The following is a 17,557-nucleotide window of genomic DNA, read 5'->3' as shown; positions in this document are numbered from 1 at the left end:
ACACATATTGCTGTTTAAGACAGTTCATCAAAGTGAATTACTTTAAAGTCCTTCTTGGTGTAATTGAATTATATACATTAGTGAGCCTGTGAGCAGTACAGCACGTCTTACCTGGGCAATTGCAGTGTTTCCTGTTAGCTGCTATGCTCAGTGTTATACAGGCATTTACTTTCTTAGTGTGTAGGATTTCTCATTATATAACAAAGTATCAGTAAACAATCCCTAATTAGTGTGACCTGATGCAAATTGTGCCACGACTTGTGAATAATAGATCAAACTTTGTCCCAGGATAGTTTCAGCTGACCCAGATCAGGATTTTCTTCATTTATTAATTTAACACGTCTTTTTTTAGTGTCAAAGACAGTCGACACCCCCCTGGAAAAAAAACCCCAAAAACCTGGAACACTGAATTCAAGTGTCAATAGAGCAAATTGAATTTGTGTGGAAAAAAAAACAGCGCAGCATGTCAGCGTCGGGAATGAGGACACAAACAAGACAACAAAGATACTGCTGTTTATCGTCCTGCTCCACAGACACTGCGATTGTTCCACATCTTGTGATTGCAACTTGTGATCGGTTGTGCAATCTGTAGATGAAAGCAATAAATGGATTATAGGCGGTCACAGAAATAGAGTGAAGGGGGGTTTTGAAGCCTAGAATCTCACAAACATTCTAATTCATGATAAATTTGTATTCATATATTCATTTTATGATCATACTGCAGTATTAGTGCTTTTTAAAAACTGAGTGGAAGAGTTATTGGTGTTTTCCAAGAGAACATGTTCAGTGATATTCTGTTTCTTCCACCATCCCTGATGACATTGAGGATGAAACGTCTCATTTCTCGTTGTGTTACCAGAGAACAAAGGGTCTTATATCACTGAACACAAAGTACATGGGAGAAACATATGGCCCTGTACATGCACACAAACACACATAGCTGCTAATCTATTGTCATGGAGACCATTTGTCCGTGTGTGGTGTGATAGGGGTGTGGCTACAGGAAAAACTGGGTCTTTTTCCAGCGTATTCGAACAAAAGCTGCTAAAATTAGGAGATGGTGCCACTTAGTCATCTGCTTTATGTGCACGAAGAGACGCAATCGGAGGGAAATTGCCAAATTACACCTGGAGTTAATCAAATTGCTTAGTAGCTGGTCATCAAGTAATTTCATCTTTGTGTCCATCAATGGAGCTTTTAGACTCATTTGTAATCATGAAACAGGGAGCTGAATTTGTTTGTAAAAGTGTTGGAGCTGCAGTTTAGCTTCTCCGTCATCACCATCTCATCAAAAATGATGAGCTACAGCCAAATATTTTTGGTTTTACATCACCGCTCATACATGTACAACATGAGATGAGGAGAATATATTCGAACCAGGCACTGGGTGACAGGAGGAGAACTAAAGGGGCAGTTTGCACAAACCTGTTTCGTATCTATGCGGCGGTAAGAGTATATTTGCTACATCTTGCACGAAATGTGAGGCCGTGATCTTCTTCATCCTGTTATTTGTAAAACACAGCACAGTGATGAATGGAGGAGCATGAAAAGGATGATGATGACACGTGATAATAGCTACACAATGGTTTGTACCTACACTTTGTGGGTGTGAAAAATGGCCCTCGACAAACACACGAATACACTTGTTTTCATTGCTGTGCTTGTGAGGACGTGGAGCATTCTTGAGCTCAGAGGTTCTCAGCCATTCTGGCTTCTGGCCCACTTTGAGAAACAAGTGGTTTCTTCTTGATTGACTGTTGAATTTCAGAAAAATATGCCTACTTTTAGATGACACAAGTGTGTTTTTCTTTCTCTCACATTTAACCTGAAACCTTATGTCAGCCTAAACCTACAGTAACCCCAGCTGTAAAGAAATGGTTACATTTTTTAGGAACTTTAATTTGCCTTATTGGTGTTCTTGCCAAGAGTAAGATGTGAACAATGATACCTCTCATGTCTGTAGGGTAAACATGTACCAGTTAGCTGAGCCTTGCACTACAACTGGAAACAGATGGTCGGTGTAACTGAAAAAAGCCCCAAAACATGTAAAGGCCAACTGTCAACCTGCAGGGCTGAAAAATTAAACCAGCAAGAAAAATACCAAGAACTGCAGTTCCTCGAATGGCCACCTCAGGCTGACAGTAAAAGCAAATTAAATTCCCATGGACCCCCATGTTGAAATGCCAAACTTTACAGCAGAAATATACATATTGACAACCTGGTACAAAAAACAGCATTGGTATCTATGGCTAATTTTCCGATTCCTGACAACTGTACGAGAATGAGTTTATATATAATTTACCCATTTATAATTATACTAGTAGTCTTCATTTACGGTTCTTTTCAAAATCCAAGTTGCAAATTGCTTTCAAAGGCAGCAAAAGAAAGCAGACTGGAACAAAATCATCAGAATTTAGGAGATGTTAAAATAGAATGAGTGGAACAGAAAAAAAAGACAGTTCAAAGGAAACTGACACTCAGTAAAATCAGGAAAGGCTTTCCAATTTTGTTTTAAGAAGATCACTGACTCAGTCGACCTGATTTTCTTCTGCAAATCATTTCAGAGCCTTGAGGGCCTGACTGTAAATGCTTTGTCCCCTTTTAGTCTTCAGCCAGATCCCTGGAACAATATGGTACTAAAAGGTTGAAATTATAACTGGGAGAGATGCCATAAACGGTCTTAAAAGTAATCAGTAGAATCTTAAAATATATCCTTAAACATACTCTCAGTTCATGGAAAGAAGCTAAAACAGGACTGATGTCTTGGTTAAAAGCCTGGTTGCCTGGTTTTGTTGTATTTTGGCTTAAAGTTATGCATAGTTGGGATACAGGGCCATTTAAAGTGACGTCACAGGGCAGTTCATGGACAACCTCAGCTCCATGTATTTCTTCATTTTGGGATTAACTCTCTAGATTAGCTCTTCAGGAAACCTGCATGTGACATTAGAGACGGTTCATCCATAAGTACTATCAGAGGTAAACTCACAATGTGTTCTTTTTATGGTTTTACATTTATATTCACGGGGATTTGTTACATTTAAAAACAGCAAGGCTATTTGCTTCCAAGTGTTTCCTGTTTTTATGCTAAGCTAAGCTAACAGGCTGCGGCAACAAACTTAACACAAGTGGCCTTTTTTAAAGATAATTATTAGAATGATTGCTTTCCTCACAGACTGCACCTCCAGTTGTTGATTTAACTCTTAAAAATGCACCTGTGTATAGAAAGTACAAGTTTTCCCTTGAAAATAATCTCTTACTTTAAAATGGCTCATGTAACTCTGTAGTTCATGGCAGCTTGTGCACACCAGCTCACCTATGGACTCTGATCAGACACTTGACTATATACAATACAATGGCAGTTTGTAATACTGGAGTATTTAAGTCACCTATGTTGAACTGGAAACAGATTCTGAAGAAAAATAATGGTCCAGAAAGCATCACCCCTTTGGTAGACAGGATTGGTTCCTTAGGTTTGTTATATATGAAACCTCAGAGACTGTAGTTTGGAGGTCCTCACAGCATGTTTTGTGGCATATAAAAAGCAAATGTGGACATTTTAACACAGGCTTTCACTGGTGGGGCCCTTTAAGGTCTAAATCTCAATTTCCTCAAACTCCACACATTTACTGACAATAGTTTCATACAGAAGTTTGGTAAATGCTGATAATAAATGAAAGAATTATAGTAGTTGTAAAATTTTCATTGAATGCAATGAAAAGCCAAGACATCATCTCAATTTTCTGTTATATTTTTTAAAATTTGCTTTCGAAGACAACTTAACACCCCCCCCCCCTTATTTTTTTTTTTTTACCCAGGATACTCCTGTGTCTTAATGTAGACAGGATTGGTTCCATAGGTTTGTTATATATGAAACCTTGAATGCCTGGATTTGTGCTTGCGACTGCAGTTTCAAGATCCTCCATTTTGCTCACAATATGTTTTGTAGCATATAAAAAGAACATGTGGACATTTTAGCAAGGTAAAAATCTTTGTTTTCAACAGCGGGGGCCTTTAAGATCTAAAACTCAATTTGATCCTCACACACATGGAAGCATAAGAACACACATACACACTGGTGCAGGGTACGATTCAGATAAGCTACAGAGCTACTGTGTCTGTACTCACATATTCAAACGTCTGGCTGTTCAGTGCTTGCTCACTCATGTGAACATGAGTTTGAAACAGGAGGCTGCATTCCCACTTAATGATGATATATAAGGCAACTCCATGCTTCTACAGTAACACAGAACAAAGACATTAAGCCTTTGATTCCTTAACAGCTGTATCATTTCTGTGCATGAGCTGCTATGTACAGATAAAAAGTGGAACGTAAAGTATTCTGCATTGCATTGATTTTGCCGACATTTTCAAAGCCACGCCGTGCAGCGACATTACATGTTACGTTTTAGAGACTGAGCTAAATCAAGGGCTCACATCAGATTGGACTGGAACTATTAAACAGACGGGGATGGGGCCAAGGGCAGAGAGTGCCTCGTATCGGCCCTGTCGGTCTCACTTTCAGTCTCACTGCGGCTGCTGGACTGTGGTAAGACAAGGCACAAGATAAGACTTATCGCAGCAAATGATCTATAATGGCTCAGAGGAGGCTCAGTTTTCAATTAATCCAACCCTCATTGTGTTACAGCACATCAGTACCGCGGCTAATCACCAGGACCAGGCCTGACACACAAATTCTTAGCCACAACAGGCACACACACACACACACACACACACACACACACACACACACACACACACACACACACACACACACACACACACACACACACACACACACACACACACACACACACACACACACACACACAGACTCATCCACAGACCTCAGACCGGACACACAAAGCAATGCATGTGATGCGCCTTTGTGGTTTTTCCTGCATGTGAGAGTGGCATTGTCAAGAGTTTAGAAAAAAGCAAATGGACACAATATAAAAACTAGACAAAAAGGGATATATTACAAAGAAATACATGACAAAGCATTTTATCACATTGAATTAAAAGTATGAATGCAATAAAAGCATAAATATGGAAACAATTTAGGCAGAATTTAATTCAATTGCTGTCTAAAAACATTTCCACACAGATCTTACAGAAAGGAAACTGTTGCACTCGTTTGATTTTCCTTCTTGAAAAATGGATTTGATGGACCTGGATGTGCAGACAGTAATGTTGACATAAATGTTTAAACTTGAAGAGGAAACAAGATGGCACAAACTCCGAGGAGTCGCTCAAAGTCTAGTCACGATCTTTACATCTTGGCAAAGTGCGTCTGCAACATACTGACCCCTGAACCTGGTTTCCATGGAAACGCCTGGCTGCCTCATCAACACGCTCAGCTGGATAAAGGCAGAGGTAATCTTGGCATCGCACAAAGCAGATAAACACCTTTGTGTCCAGGAGCAAAGAAAAAATGAGGACAGTTTGCCGGAAAATAGAGAAAGAGACTGAGGTGAGAAAAAAAATGGAGGCGCCACTGAAGGAGCAATGGAAAAGGACAAAGGACCGAAGGATGATTAAACAGCATTCTGCTCTACTGCCCCGATAAACTCTGACATCTACTAGTTGACCAGCCTTCTGCAGCCTTGTCACATAACAGAGAAAACTCCACGCATTTACTTACAATTTCTGCCCTACATACAGAAGTTTGATAAATGCTGAGAATGGATGAAAGAATTATAGTAGTTACAATGTTTTCATTGAATGTGAAGAAAAGCCAAGACATCATCTCAATTTTCTGTGTTATTCTTGGTAACAAAAGTATATAAAAGCCAATTTTGGACAGTTTTGTTACCTTAATATCAACAGAATTAGCTGATTCACCACCAACAAAATCATCCAACACAAGGACTATTGTTTTGTTGTGTAAGAAGACTTAACAAAAAACTCAATTTTTTTGGTAATAATACCCCCCCCCCTTTTTTTTTTATACCCCAGACACTCCTGTGTACTCATGATATAATATCAGAGGGCTGAATAATTGAGCAATTTTGAATTACGTGGTGAACATTGTGTGTCCAATTGGAGTCTCGGGGACTTTGTTATTGCCACAGATACTTTGATATGCAGAACCGTGTGTTCTGACAAAAGCTGTTAGTTTTATTCTGTGTTCTGGGTTCTGAATGAGAAAATGATCAAACTGCTGCTAGAAGTATCACAGTGGGAAACGGAGAGGGTGCAGACATTCTGCAGCTGTATCTGGAAGGAGAATGGCTTCATTATCTCATCATTATCTTCATTATCATCATCATGTGTCTGTATGAAGTGTCTCCTGGTTGGAAACACTATCCAATGACATTTTGAATCTATTACAGCTGCAATAAACGGAAAACAAGCCACCAATCAATAAAGATCTGTCTTTCCTGGACTCTGTGAGACTTCATGGGCAGGAAAGGAACCATTATATTTAATGTTTGCATCTGCAGTTACAGCTTCTTGTATTAGTACAGAATATTTTCCATTTCCAGGGGGCAGATGACATAGAGAATTTGCACAAAAGATGCATAGAGAAAATTCGATTTACTGAGAGCCTACAGCCTAGTCGTCTAACTGGTATCTTTTCAAATGTTTTGTCTTTAGTTTGATTCTTCTTAAATGTTTAGTTTTGTTTTTTTCTCACCTTTTATTCTTTTCTAATGTCTGATTTGATTTCCAAATGTTTTGTCTTTTTAATGTTTAATTGTTGTTTATTCAAATGTTTTATCGGCTTGTTTGAAAAATTTCCTTTTCTTTCCCAATGTTTAATTTTTCCATTAAATCTTAAAGGTTTTTCTTTTTAAATGTTTTACCACCTTTTAATGTTTAATTTTCTTTTTAAATGCTTCATTGTATTTTCAATTTAATTCCTATTTAAAATTTTATTGTTTTTATGATTTAATTTTCTAATTAAACATTTAATTTTTTAATTAAATGTTTTGTCTTCTTAAAGGTTTAATAGTCTAATTAAATGTTTTGTATTTTTTAAATGTTCAATATTCTTCTTGTTTAATTGTATTTTTTAAATGTTTAATTATCTAAAATATTTAATCTTTAATGTTAAATATTTTTGTTAAAAATTTTTCGTTTAATTTCATAATTACATGTTTTGTAGCTTCTGTTTAATTATCTAATTAAATATTTTGTCTGTTTAATATAATTTAATTGTATTTAATGTTTAATTTTCTTTTAAAAAGTTTTATTGTATTAAATGCTTTTTTCCTTTGATTTAATTGCTTTTTTAAATGTAGTTCATTTCTTTAATCTTTTTTTCTGTCAAGATTTTAACCCCAACCTTAAAAGTGAAATAAACCCTTAAATCACACTGAAAATTCTTCTGTTGTCACAATCATGAGTTAGTCAATTATTCAGTTTATCAATTCAACTTTATTTGTTTAGCACCTTTCACACAGATGACAAAACTAAACAAGAGAAAAAAAAAACTATGATTAAAACTCAAAAATATATTTTTAAAAAAAGATTTAACATGGTAATAAAATCTGTTGTGTCCAGGGGATGGAGGGAGTTTATTGAAGTCTTCTTGGGCTCACATGGGAAATCATTTAAAATATAAACTTGATCTTCAGTCTAAGGAAACTGGAAACTGCAGAGCGACAGAAGAAGCAACAATATCTCCTGTTTTCTCCTTTAATGAGTCGACTCTTCTTGTGCTTTCAGACCAAAGAACTACAGACTCTTCACAGCCTGCTCAAACTCTTGGTACAGGACCTCACCACACGGGTCAAGAAGGTTTCTGTCTCATTTCTACTCTGAAGCTCACCTTCTCCTGCTCAAACTGCTGACAAATGTTTCTGCTGCTCTAAAGTCTGCTCTCCAGAACTTCCTAAAAACTCTCAAAGTCTCTTCTGCTGCAGGTTGCTTTGTAGAACCGTTACAGAAAACCTCACTAAACCACATGGAGGAGCCTCAAGATAGTCGTCCAAATGAAACTGTACAAAAACCAAACTAGCACAACCCAAACGCTAAAGTCTCCTGCAGCCTACCAGAGAACCTCTGAGAACAGAGAATCAGGACAGGAACTCTTACCTTCTGGACAACCAACGCTGGTTCTCAAAGAAGAATACAGAATGTGTCTGACCAAAAACCTCTACAGACTCACTACAGCCAAGATAAAGACACAACTCAGCTGCACCAAATCTACTAATCACTGCACACATTAGCACCATGTGCTAACTGTGGCTAAAGAACCACATTTACCAAGACAACTATCCAGTACAAAGCCCTAAAACACACCAAGAAACACATTAAAGACGATTTTACTGCTGGAAGCTGCAAGCCAACGCCTAAAGAAGAAACTGAAGCAACGGAGCCAAACCCGGTTCAGTGGTGAAGAGAAACAGAGGAAATGTTTGTCTGCAGCTAAATAAAGCAGGAAGACACTGAGCTGCTCAGGTGTTCCTGATAATACCAAGCAGGAACCTGGACAGCCAATAGGAACACAGCTTACTGGAAGTCCAGAGGGCTGGGTTAGTGAAGGAAATTTAGTTTAAAGTTGAAGCAGAAAGTTAACAAAGAAAGTTGAAAACCACCTTCTGATCCCTGAAATCTCTGAGTTTTCACACAAAGAACACCTGAACATGTCAAACTGGTTCCATAGTAGAACCATCATTGTAAAAACGTCATAGTATGGTGTGTTGCTCCAAAAACATTAGGACCCGGCTGTCTAGGGTTGCAGAGGAGCAACACAAAAACAGGACAAACGCTGGTTTCCAGGGGGTTAGGAGGATATTTATTTGAAAGAGGAAGTTTACAAAAACACAACATGTGAGCAGAAAAATCACAAAGTCTGTCTTTAGTTCAGCTGAAAATATTAGTTTTTGTCTTTTTTATTGACCAAACTTTTCAGGAAGTAGATGAAGAATAATTAAAGCTCTCATGTAGAAGTCCAACTTATTTTGGATCCTTGTGGAGAGTTTAATCTTAGAGTTTGTAAAGCTGTTGAGTTTTTAGAGTCACATGGATTGTTTTGACATTTAATAACCGAGTCCTGAAATAAAATTACAGTTGTGGATTTCTGTCATTTAGTCTGGACTAAACAAATAACAGCAGCATAAATCTCAAACGTCATTATGAACATTGGGCTTAATGGTATATTCCACCCAAAATACTTGTACATATACCAAGAAGTCAGTGGAAAGGAAATGTAGACCTAAAAGGATTGTTTAAAGGAATATTTAAATGATTATTTTCATTATTTAATAATCTGTTGTCAGTCAGAACCCTGGCAAAATTATTTTTATCAGTTTTTTAGTGGAAGTCACAAGTCACAGTCATTTGTTACTTCTAGGCTTGACTACTGTAATTCCTTATTATCAGGTTGTCCCAATAGCTCTCTGAAACACCTACAGCTGATCCAAAATGCTGCAGCCAGAGTACTGACAGGAGTTAGCAAGAGATCATATTTCTTCTATATTGGTTTCTCTTCATTGGCTTCCTGTGAAATGTAGAATAGAATTCAAAATCCTTCTTCTGACATATAAAGCTCTTAACAACCAATCTCCATCATATCTTAAAGACCTGATAGTACCATATTACCCTAGCACAACTCTTCGCTCTCAGACTGCAGGCTTACTTGGAGAAGTGACCTGTAACTTCTCTCTAAAAGTAGAATGTGAGGCAGAGCCTTCAGTTATCAGCTCCTCTCTTGTGGAACCAGCTCCCAGTTTGGGTTCTGGAGGCAGACACCCGCTCTAATTTTAAAACCAGGCTTAAAACCTTCCTTTTTGACAAATCTTATAGTTAGGACTGACTGGGGGACCCTGAGGGGGTTAGCTGGAGTCTTCCTCTTGGACGTCCCTTAGTTCTGCCCCTCGTTCTGCTGCTACAGGCCTAGACTGCTGGAGGACCTCTCTGGATGCACTGAGCCCTTCTCTAACTACCTATGTATTTACTATATATACCATTATTGCAATACACTCACTCTGTTTCTTTCTGTGTCCTTTCTCTGAGTGTCCCTGGTCCCAGAGCTGGATGCTTCAGATCTGTGGTGGTTCTCCCACCAACTGTAACCCTCTACCTCTATCCCTCTACCTCTACCCCTCTATCTCTACCTCTCTACTTCTTCTGTCCCTCTCAACCCGCCCGGCCAGCAGCAGATGGGTCCCCCCACATTAGAGCCGGGTTCTGCTCGAGGTTTTTTCCCTGTTAAAAGGGTGTTTTCCTGCCACTGTCACCTTTTGGCTTGCTCTGGGGGTTCAGGCATATGGGTTCTGTAAAGCGTCTCGAGACAATTTGACTGTAATTGGCGCTATATAAATAAAATTGAATTGAACTGAATTCACCTTTGCAGCCAGCATCAAGTGGACATTTGAGGAACTGCAAGTTTTAGCATTTTTTCTTGCTGGTTTAAATTTTCTGTCCTTGAAGCTGCCATTTTTTGTTTTTTAGCCAAGTCACCTTCACCATTTTTTGTCATCGTAGTGGAAGACTCAGCTAACTAGGCTCAATGGGAAAATGTACAAGTTAGTTTTATATGGCAGATTTGATTTTTGTCCCAGGCTGTTAAGTGGTTTATTTCTACTGTACAGTTTTCGGAGCTGCCTCTAGTGGAAATGGTGGACCTGCAGCTTTACTTCTGCAGTGCTTTCATTGTTCAACCCCAGTCAAATCACTGAAACATTGAAATCTGGAACATAGTGGTAGTCTGGCTGACAGTCTGACACTGGCTCAAATGCTACAAGAAGCACACAGCTGGCTCTTACTTGTACTGTAATACTGGAACCTTCCATTGTGTTGGGTCAAACACAAAAAATATAAAGCTCAGATCAGAAACCGGACAAGTACATTTTCTATATCTTTCCTTTGAGCAGCAAACTGAGAAGCAGTGTGGGATAATTCGGCCTTCTTTTTCTTCTGCACATTATCTTCTGCTGCATGAGGTGAATGAATGGACGGGCTGGTGGAGGACAGTGGGGTTTACTCAGGTCAGCAAGCTGAGCTACTGAATATGTCAAATCTTTTGGCTTTTTCTTCCACTGTCTCTTTATAGATGAACTTTGATTCCATGAGTTTCTTCTTCACTTTGCAGAACTTTAGCTTCACGTTCTGATTTTATGAGCCCTCTAGATGCATAAATACATCATATTTGTGTGTGCATTGCTGCAACTGCTCTAATTCCCTTTGGGATTTAATTCTTATTTAAACCTAGTGCGATGAGGGTAAATGATGCCCACAGCATTACACATCACCACAATGATGATGGTCTGGAAGTTTGTTTACAGATCACACACTGTATCTCCCCCTGCAATGATAAAACATATTCTTTCATGCATGTCTTTGCAGTGGCGTGGTAAACTGCGGAAACAAAAAAAACAACAAATAATCATCAAGTTCTCAGTGGTGTTTGTGTTCGGTGTGTTTGTTATGTCCTGCCTACACTGTTTGCTCAGGGTACAGCTGCACACCCTGCTGACTTGCCAATTAGGCCTACACATTTTGTTAGGCACCCTGCTGATTTTCCAATTACACCTACACAGCCACACACACCACTGACTGTAATTAGGCCTACGCGCTCTGTGCGACTCACAGATGTTCGTTTCAATGTGCGGCCACCGAGGTTACTGCTCGTGATGTTGGGATGTGAAAAATCCTGCAAGAAATCTGGTCGAAATGAAGGTGAGGCGACGTGTGTGGACGGAAAATGAAAGAATGCAAATAGTTTGATGGCGTTATTGTGTTCAAACGCAGCTGTGCAGTTCCTGTAAAGTGAATTAAATGTGTGGTCATCTGAGGGTAACTACACAGCTTATGTTACTGCAGTGAACTGAAATTTACTCAGGCCCTCTTGTACCTTCAATTGCAACACTGTTGTACAGAAAATGGTGTTGGCAAAGATCAATACAGAATGAAATAACAAGAGGGGTCTCTCCAAACCACCAAAATGCCTCTGACATTGTGTAACTGCCACATAAATAAGACTCAGACTTCAGCTTATGCACAAACAACATGCTAATATACTGAAATACATCCTCAGAAATTCAAAAATCCCTTCTACTGTAGTATAATTTATCCTTAGAGCTCATTTCTGTAAGTCTTCCAGTCCACATAGAAACAGTGACTCCTTTTTAATCGAAGCTATAATGAACCATAAACCTTTTTTCCTTCTATTTGTGCTTCTCTGGGAGTCCACCTGGGGGCTCTCTGCTCCCACTCAAACCAGCAAAATTAGCTTTTATGGCCCTGGCTCTCAACCTCACCTAACTCTGCTGAGTTTTACCCCCTTCCTCTCTGTCTTTATCATACATTTTATTCCTCGTGGTTTTAATTTCATTATCTCCCTCCTCACTGCTGTACTTTCCTCACTTCATCACATAATTCTCAATCGGTTATTACATTGTGGGCATTAACAGCAAAATATTTAAAACCTTTCAGCATGAATTATGAATAATGTGAAACATCTCCAGCTAGGTATTAAAGCGGGAGGAGACAAAAGGATGTAAGGGGAATAATTACATTTTCTTTTGGATCAACAGTTCTTTTTTTTTAAACAAAGGTTTACATCGCCCTCCGATGGTCTGGACTGTTATTGTAAGCAGTTGGGATTTTCTTTTTTCTGGGAGTCAATCAATGCAGCTCACTCCTCTGTGTACTACATATGTTACAGATGTTGACTCCTCCGAATACACTACAATCCTCCCAGTTTCTGTTTGGACTGGGTGAAGACGTTGACTCACAGTCGACATCTGAAAACAGTGAAAGAAAACATTGTTGTGATGCAATAATTATAGCTGCGAGGCTTTTGTGAGTAAAGCCTGCTTTTGTGTTAGACATTGTCTGATTCATGGTCACGCTATAGATACTGGAATGAACAATGCCTGCACGTCAGACGGGTTCACTTAACTGGGTTAGGTGGAGGGTGTCTGGATGCCATGTATGTGTTCATTTACGAAGCACTGCATCCCTCCAGAGCTGCCCGCTGTCTAGCCAGGCAGGTATAAATGTTTCAGCCTGCCTTTCAGCTCAGGAGCTGCATAGTGTGTTATTCTGACTGATTCACATGGTTCTGTGGCTAATATAACATTAAAATATGTCTACCAGCCAGCTTCTCATGCATGCAAAGTCATGTTTTCCTTTTGTGAAAGTGTGAAAATGTTCCTAGTTTGTTATTTGGAAATCCAAAAGTTGCGATGGTGAGATGGATGAGAGCTGGCAGCGCGTGGAGCTCAGCTGTGGAGAAGGGAGTCAAATCAAGGAGAGTACCCACTGGCACTGTTTCAGCCTCTTCATTAATCAGATTCATCATAATGAGTGTGTGTGTGTGTGTGTGTGTGTGTGTGTGTGTGTGTGTGTGTGTGTGTGTGTGTGTGTGTGTGTGTGTGTGTGTGTGTGTGTGTGTGTGTGTGTGTCTGTGACGCTGCAGGATGGAAAAACAGGGACAAGATAGATAGATAGATAGATAGATAGATAGATAGATAGATAGATAGATAGACTATAGATAGATAGATAGATAGACTATAGATAGATAGATAGATAGATAGATAGATAGATAGATAGATAGACTATAGATAGATAGATAGATAGATAGATAGATAGATAGATAGATAGATAGATAGACTATAGATACATAGAGAGATAGACTATAGATAGATAGATAGATAGATAGATAGACTATAGATAGATAGATAGATAGATAGACTATAGATAGATAGATAGATAGATAGATAGATAGATAGATAGATAGATAGATAGATAGATAGACTATAGATAGATAGATAGATAGATAGACTATAGATACATAGATAGATAGATAGACTGTAGATAGATAGATAGATAGATAGATAGATAGATAGATAGATAGACTATAGATAGATAGATAGATAGATAGACTATAGATAGATAGATAGATAGATAGATAGATAGATAGATAGATAGATAGATAGATAGATAGATAGATAGATAGATAGATAGATAGATAGATAGATAGATTCACTCCCCCTTGTGCTTTTTCATAGATTTGATGGGACATGGACCAGGTGTAAACAAGCTGTAAATTATCCCAAAGCTGGCACATGCAGTCAGTTTTAATCTGCAGAGGAGGCTGAATGAGGATGCCACAAATGTTGGAACTGTACACCCAGTGTGGGGGACACAGTCACCGTCCTCCTCCCTCATCCTCCTCTCCCCTCACCTCCACTCCTATCATTCGAGTGCTGCAGCACTGGAGGGCTTCAGTCCCATAAAACATCAACGAATGAGAGCCCCTGACAGCTCCTCACGGCCCTGCACCACTCAACATATGTGAAATAGCCTGATAGGCTCCCCAGAGAGATGAAGAGCTGGACGGGGAGGAAGAAGGGGAGGAAAAGGTAGAAGAGAGGAGGAAGAGAACAGCGAGGAGACAGGAGGAGGGAGATCAAGAAAGGTGTGATGGAAATGTCTGGATGCACCAAGCAATATGAACCAACGGGTTAAATGACAGTTCCTCTGAGCGGGTCACACGTTTGCTTTATGGTTGTTGTAGTGAACACGAAGAAGTCTCGCTTCTGGGTTTGGACATTTAATGAAACAATAACAGTGAGTGTAATGGAGCAGCAGCACCCTCTAACGAAGACTGATGACACTGCAGCGACTTGCTGTGCAGCTTTGAACTGTAGAGCAGCTCAGGAACATCGAAAATAGAAAAATATTGCAAGTTTTCATGAAATTTTAAAGTTTTGAGCTTTATTCAAAATAAATGAGTCAAATAAATTTCCAGATATTTGCTTTTTCTGCCTAAGATATAGTTAATTGTTCACTTTATTTTTGATTAGAAATTAATTATAAATATATAAAACAAAATAATTCTTGTACATTTTAAATTAATATAATTTAAATAATTTTTTAAATGTAAATTTAATTTAATTTTATATTTTATTCTTCTCTTGTTTTCACCTCAGTTGACATCTTAATATTTATAACCAAATTTTAATGAATTGTTCACTTTATTTATATTTTTAAATTAATTATAATATATAAAATCAAATAATAATTATTTAAGAATAATTTATTTATTTTAAATACAATTTTATTATATTTTCTAATTGAATTTTCTTTTTTCTTCTATTGTTTTCACTTCATTTGGCATCTTAATATGTATAACCATATCATCAAACTTCACTGAATTGTTCACTTTATTTGTTGTTTTTATCAATTATAAATATGGAAAATTATAGAATTATAAATTTATAATAATTGGAATTTTAATTCATTTTTAAATGTGATTTATATTTTCCCCCTTCTTTTTCTTATTTTTGACTGAATATGTTGCTTTTTGTTTTTTAACTGAAGAGCCTTTCGAAAATAATCAAACCTCATATCAACAGCATTTAAATCTTGAAGAAAATTAGAAAACTTTTCATTTAAAGGCAACATACACTCCCCCCAAAAAACATATAAAACTGAGCTGAAATATGAAATTGAAAGAGATTAAGCTTGAACTGTAATAATAATATTTCCGAACTGCAAGATGAAGTGATCGTGAAATGTTATAACCTTGCACAGCTTTTGTCTGATGATGTTGGATAACTGTCCAAATTCAGTGCTGAGTGAAGCAGTTGTGCCGTTTATGTGCCCGAAGTGTTCATCATTGTTTGATCATGAAAGCTTTTAGTGTGAACATGATAAAAGTTTTTGTGTGGGTATGAAAAGGATTCCACTGCTTTCAACTGCAAGTAAGAGTTTTAATAACTGTCTTTCTGGAAATGGTTGTGAAAGAAAGTGTAGGTGGTAAAGAGTAGAGTGAAGTTAAAGAAATGAATAAAAAGAGTTATTTTTCTCTTTGTTTCGTATGTTTAAAATGAACTAAATACGGTCTAAGGTCCACCTGGTCAGCACTGATTTTATTACAGTATCACATCATGTTAAAGTGCTGTGTTACTGTTTGACTCCAGGCTGATACTGTGAAGGAATTCAACTTTGGCTTCTGAGGAATGTGTGCATTCACTCTTGTCTTCTACTTTTGACTGCGATTTATTATTTCTTTGCACATTTTCCAACCAATGATGTGAACTCCAATGCTAATTGGATTTAATCATTTTAAGATGTATTTATGTCATGAGAGAGGGATGCCTAAAGAGATTAAAGATCCCCTCTGGTGAATTTGGTGAAGTTTTTTTTTTACCTTGTTAATGTCCATATGGTGATTTTTGTATGCTGGAAGGCATGTAATCAGTTAAATAAGCAGCTAATACCATGGCTAAAAAACTGACAGCAGTCTCAAAAACACAGATTCAGACTTCCAGTGTTTCATATGTAACAAACCTAAAGAACCAATCCTGTCAACTTGCCTGGTGGGACTTTCTGTATCATTTTTGTTATGCAGAATATTTTTTTTTGCCACTAATATGTATAGTGGAGTATTTTTATAGTGTTTGAGCAAAGTCATAGGTTAGCATGTGTGCTTGAGAAAATGGGAGAGGCGGATAAAGAGATTCAGGGACTACATAGTGTGGAGTTACATCTAAAGCATTTTAAGGCAGAAAACAGTTATTTTCATGGTAACTACTTCTGAAAATATAACTTTGACACACACAGATGAGTTTTCAGAGGTTTAATCATGACTGGAGAGGGATTTAGTCTATTATATCAGGGTCTGCATAATTATGAGGCAGCTTCATTACTTTTGGTAAAAATGGGCCAAAAAAAGAGATTTAACTGACACTAGAAACTCTCTTGCAATAACTAAGCTCCTGAGGCATGACCACTGGACAATTAGACCTTTTTGTTACAAATAGCCAACAGAGTTAAAGAAAAAACTTGAAAAAAAAATTAAACAAGAGGCAACAAGAAGCCATGATGGCACCATATTCCTGAACCTGAAACCAGAAAATGCTCAAAGTCTTGGACATATATAAGACTGGACCAAGAAACACCTGAAGACCAATTATTTTAAAGGCTTTATGGACCGGATGGATGGATCAGGCCCCAGCAAAGTGAAAGATGTCTACAGGTATTGACTGATCTCTTCAAGGATGAGCTTGCTGGGCCTTTTCAGGTTAAAGTTGGACAGAAAACTGATTTCCAAACTTACTGCCAGCTCATAAAAGATATTTTCTGTAAGCAGTGGTACATGAAGAAGTCTGCAGCATTCAAGAAGGTCATGACCTTTACACAGGATAGTGCTGCAAAGACTGAAATCCTTCTGAAACGTGAAATTTACAACAAGGAAACACGATACAGTTCTTTGAACAGCATTTAGGAAGATGTGGTTGCTGTTTCAGTGAAAATTGACCATGAAAAGAACAAGACACTGGCAGACTCCATGGATGGAAGGCTCATGGCAGGTTTTGAAAATAAGGCTAGCTGTATTGGTCATTGAACATGTCTAAATGGACAAAAAACGTTATTCAAATGTAATTTTGTGTAACTTCTTTGTACAATTCTGTTTGAAAAGAAGAGATGGGATGAGATGCAACTTTATTCATCCCAAAGGAAATTCTTTATAACTAAGGTAGATTGCTGCTATGGATAAAGAAGTTAGTTGTGTGTGTGTTTTTTTTTTTTAAAGGTTTTAGATTCTAAAACATTTTGCACTGACTGAGTGCACTGTATTTTTTAACAATAAGAT

This window comes from Amphiprion ocellaris, chromosome 2, assembly GCF_022539595.1.
Source record: "Amphiprion ocellaris isolate individual 3 ecotype Okinawa chromosome 2, ASM2253959v1, whole genome shotgun sequence".
Taxonomy (NCBI): Eukaryota; Metazoa; Chordata; class Actinopteri; family Pomacentridae; genus Amphiprion; species Amphiprion ocellaris.
This window is presented reverse-complemented; position numbering follows the sequence as displayed.